Raw genomic sequence first — 4,903 nt, 5'->3', positions numbered from 1 at the left:
CTTCAGTGGAGAAACTTGGCAAGTAAGACCTCAGCCAGGTGTTCACAGTGAATACCAATGGTAATAAGTCACATTGATAGTAATGCATCCTTGATAAGTGACAAGAATGGCACTTCACCTGTGTGGTCTTCTTTCCAAACCTATAAACCCAGCCTAATCATTAGAAAAACTAAATCCTATTAAGGTGCTTTCTACAAAATACTTGATAAAGAATCCCCAAAACTGTCAAGGTCATTAAAAATCAATAAAGTCTTAGAATGGCATCTTCAATGGGATCCTGGAACAAAGGACGTTAGATAAAAACTAAAGAACCTTTTTTTTTGGTTTTTGAGAGGTTTTTGGTATAGGGCAGATGCGCTCGCCAGAAAGAAAGAGAGAGACAGAGACAGAAAGCGAGAAATCACCCCCAGGGGGATGACCATGCCGCAATCTCTTCTCTTCCCGAGATCTTGGGCACGCGTGCACATGTGCTTGGCGTAAGTTTAAGCCACTGGGTCCAGGACTTGAACCGCAGTTGACTACATGGGAGTCCAGTGACATAGCCATTTTGCCAACTGCTGGTTCCAAAACCTTTTATTTCTCTTTTAGAGGTTTTTGCCTTAGAGTGTGTGTGCTTAACAGAGAGAGTAGGTGAGAGAGAGAGAGAGGGAAAGTGAGAAATCACCGCCCAGGGGTGATGATCATGCCACAATCCCTTCTCCATTCTCTTCCTGGGATCTGTTAAAGCACACTCACATGTGATCGGCAAGTTTTGAAGCCACTGGGTCCAGGACTCAAACTGGGTTGGCCATGTGGGGGGTCCAGTGACACAACTGCTGCCCCATATCTTGGTCTCCAAACTAAGGAAATCTTAACAAAGTATAGACTTCAGTAAGTACCAATACATTGGTATTAATTTTGACAATCATACTACATTAAAGCTGTCATTTTTTTTTAGAGAGTCTTTTGCTATAGAGTGTGTGAGCTCACTGAAGAGACAGAGAGACAGAGAAAGTAAATCATCTCTTCTACTCTCTCAGGATTTTGGGCATGCACGCACACCTGACCAGTATGGGTTTTATGCTGCCGAGTATGAGACTTAAACCGCAGTTGACTACATGGGAGTCCAGCAACGTAACCATTATGCCATCTGCTGGTCCCAAGCGGTTAGTTATGAAGGAAACTGGATATGGAGTACTTAGGAAATCTTTGTACCATCTTCCCAACTTTTTGTATATATCTAAAACTATTCTAAAATAAAGTAATAAATCTCAAGAATTTATCATCCCTTTCCAAAGGAATAGTAAGTCATCCTTAAAAAGTAGCATGAAGTGGGGTGGCCAGCAGATGACATGGAGGCTAAGGTGGCTGGATCCCATATGGCCAACTATAGTTTAAGTCCCGGACCTGGTGGCATATGCTAAGTGTGTTTGTGTACATGGCCAAATTCTCCAGATGAGATGAGATGAGATTATAGAGTGGTCATCTCCTGGAGGGGACTGATTTATCACTTTCCCTCTCTCTCTGTCTCCTAGAGAACACACATCCTATACATAGCAAACTAAAAGCAGTTCTCACACCGAAAGGGCTTTTATCAGAAGACAAAGAAGGCCAAACAAGTAAAACTACTCAACTGACAAATATATGACTTAGCAAGTTGATTTATTAATTTTCCTAAGTAGCAGGAAGGAGAAAGTTTTTTTACTAAGCACAGATTTTAAGTATTACAGTAATTTGTTAATTCAGTGAAATTGTTTTCCAGGAGTACATTGACAGGTCCATTAACTGGAGCTATTCATAAAACCGTAATTAAGCAACAAGATTCACAGGAGTCATTGTCACTCTTTTAAAGTTCTTAATTAGTTGCTCTTAGCAGGTTGTTTTCCTTTGTGTAAATTCCTAGGCAATTAGCCACCTTTTATATCCCTTTGGGGCTTATAGAATTTATCCCTCTGGGTTTCATTTTTCTGGTTGGAGATATGATCCAAAATTTCAATGTAAAAACCCATTTACACTAGTTTTGATCAACCTGACGAGAAGTGAAACAAAATACTGACTAGTGCCAGGGATAGTGCTTATTAGTTGTGGCCCCCTATTTACATTTAAAGATTTTCTTCTTAGTATGGTACAAACCAGTGACTTAAAACTTGGTCAGAGCAATCAAGGGAGAGACATCAGCTCCGTCACAGTAGCACAGGTGGTGTGGCCTACTGAACTGAAGTACTGGAAACCAGTACTTTTGATTTGATTTTGGGTTCAAATTTTTCTATGTGTACACAGTCCTGACTAGGTGGAGGACTAGGGTAAGGGAACCATGGCATGAGATCCTGTTGAAGAAATGAGGGGAAAAATGGGCATGCACGCACACCTGACCAGTATGGGTTTTATGCTGCCGAGTATGAGACTTAAACCGCAGTTGACTACATGGGAGTCCAGCAACGTAACCATTATGCCATCTGCTGGTCCCAAGCGGTTAGTTATGAAGGAAACTGGATATGGAGTACTTAGGAAATCTTTGTACCATCTTCCCAACTTTTTGTATATATCTAAAACTATTCTAAAATAAAGTAATAAATCTCAAGAATTTATCATCCCTTTCCAAAGGAATAGTAAGTCATCCTTAAAAAGTAGCATGAAGTGGGGTGGCCAGCAGATGACATGGAGGCTAAGGTGGCTGGATCCCATATGGCCAACTATAGTTTAAGTCCCGGACCTGGTGGCATATGCTAAGTGTGTTTGTGTACATGGCCAAATTCTCCAGATGAGATGAGATGAGATTATAGAGTGGTCATCTCCTGGAGGGGACTGATTTATCACTTTCCCTCTCTCTCTGTCTCCTAGAGAACACACATCCTATACATAGCAAACTAAAAGCAGTTCTCACACCGAAAGGGCTTTTATCAGAAGACAAAGAAGGCCAAACAAGTAAAACTACTCAACTGACAAATATATGACTTAGCAAGTTGATTTATTAATTTTCCTAAGTAGCAGGAAGGAGAAAGTTTTTTTACTAAGCACAGATTTTAAGTATTACAGTAATTTGTTAATTCAGTGAAATTGTTTTCCAGGAGTACATTGACAGGTCCATTAACTGGAGCTATTCATAAAACCGTAATTAAGCAACAAGATTCACAGGAGTCATTGTCACTCTTTTAAAGTTCTTAATTAGTTGCTCTTAGCAGGTTGTTTTCCTTTGTGTAAATTCCTAGGCAATTAGCCACCTTTTATATCCCTTTGGGGCTTATAGAATTTATCCCTCTGGGTTTCATTTTTCTGGTTGGAGATATGATCCAAAATTTCAATGTAAAAACCCATTTACACTAGTTTTGATCAACCTGACGAGAAGTGAAACAAAATACTGACTAGTGCCAGGGATAGTGCTTATTAGTTGTGGCCCCCTATTTACATTTAAAGATTTTCTTCTTAGTATGGTACAAACCAGTGACTTAAAACTTGGTCAGAGCAATCAAGGGAGAGACATCAGCTCCGTCACAGTAGCACAGGTGGTGTGGCCTACTGAACTGAAGTACTGGAAACCAGTACTTTTGATTTGATTTTGGGTTCAAATTTTTCTATGTGTACACAGTCCTGACTAGGTGGAGGACTAGGGTAAGGGAACCATGGCATGAGATCCTGTTGAAGAAATGAGGGGAAAAAAAAAAAATATATATATATATATATACACACACACACACACACACACACTTTAAAAAGGGGGGGTGAGACATACTACTTCTTATGGCAGTCATTATCTTGGATATTGACAGACCATTAACCCTGCTGGTCTAATTTCAGATTCCATTATAGCATGGGAAAAGTATAGAGAAGAGGAATGAATAAAAAAAAGTTACTTTAAAATGTTTTACTTCACTTTCTTGTTTTGCCAGGAAATACATTTCTTCGTTTAAAAAAAAAACAAAACATAGAAGTCAATAGGGGTAAGCAGGTGACTTAACTCCATTTATCAACCAGGAAGTGCCATTTTTTTCCCAAATAGCAACATAAGAACATTTCTGTAGTTCTACTGTTGTAGAAACAGATCGCAGAGAAATGAAGTAACATTAGGAGAATAGGAGTACTCAGGTTTATTTTGCCAGTGGGTCCAGAGGAGTTCAGGCTCCAAATTCAGGCCTGGAACAAGCATGACAGTGGGCTTATAAGGGCTTGTGTAACAAAAGGTGCAGAGAGGGGTTTTGCACTGTGGAGATATCTGGATTGAACTGACTTGGGCCAGCCTTGCTATCTGTAGCCATTAGGCCCATAAATAGGTTGGGGCGTTTCTTGGAGCAGGGTGACTTACTCACTTTCCCCTTTTTATTTCTTTTTTTTTTTTTGAGAGGTTTTTGCTACAGGGCACGTGCGCTCGCCAGACAGACAGACAGAGAGATAGAAAGTAGGAAATCGCCTCTCAGGGGGGATGGTCACGCTGCAATCCCTTCTCCTCCATTCTCCTCTCGGGATCTTGGGCATGCACGCACATGCGCCCGGCCTGAGTTTTAAGCCACTGGGTCCGGGACGCGAACCACAGTCGACTATGTGGGAGTCAAGCGTCATAGCCATTACGCTAACTGCTGGTCCCTACTTTTCCCCTTTGAATCTCCTCAAGCACCTGTTAAGAAGAGTCAACCAGGTGGTGTAGCACTCAGTATGTCTGCGGCATGCCAGGTCTGGAGGCAACTGCATCTGGTACGTGATGGCCTCTATTCTGGAGGAGATTAATTGGGTGAGGAGATGAATCAGGTGAGGAGATTGAGTAAGAAAGGGTCAAAAGTCAAAACTAGAAGCATGGTAACCAGCAGTTAGCGTAATGGCTATGTCGCTGGACTCCCACGTAGTTGACCGCGGTTCGCGTCCCGGACCCGGTGGCTTAAAACTCACGCCGGGCGCGTGTGCGTGCGTGCCCAAGATCCCGAGAGGAGAATGG

This window comes from Tupaia chinensis, unplaced genomic scaffold (genome assembly GCF_000334495.1).
Source record: "Tupaia chinensis unplaced genomic scaffold, TupChi_1.0 Scaffold000484_1, whole genome shotgun sequence".
Classification (NCBI taxonomy): domain Eukaryota; kingdom Metazoa; phylum Chordata; class Mammalia; order Scandentia; family Tupaiidae; genus Tupaia; species Tupaia belangeri.
This window is presented reverse-complemented; position numbering follows the sequence as displayed.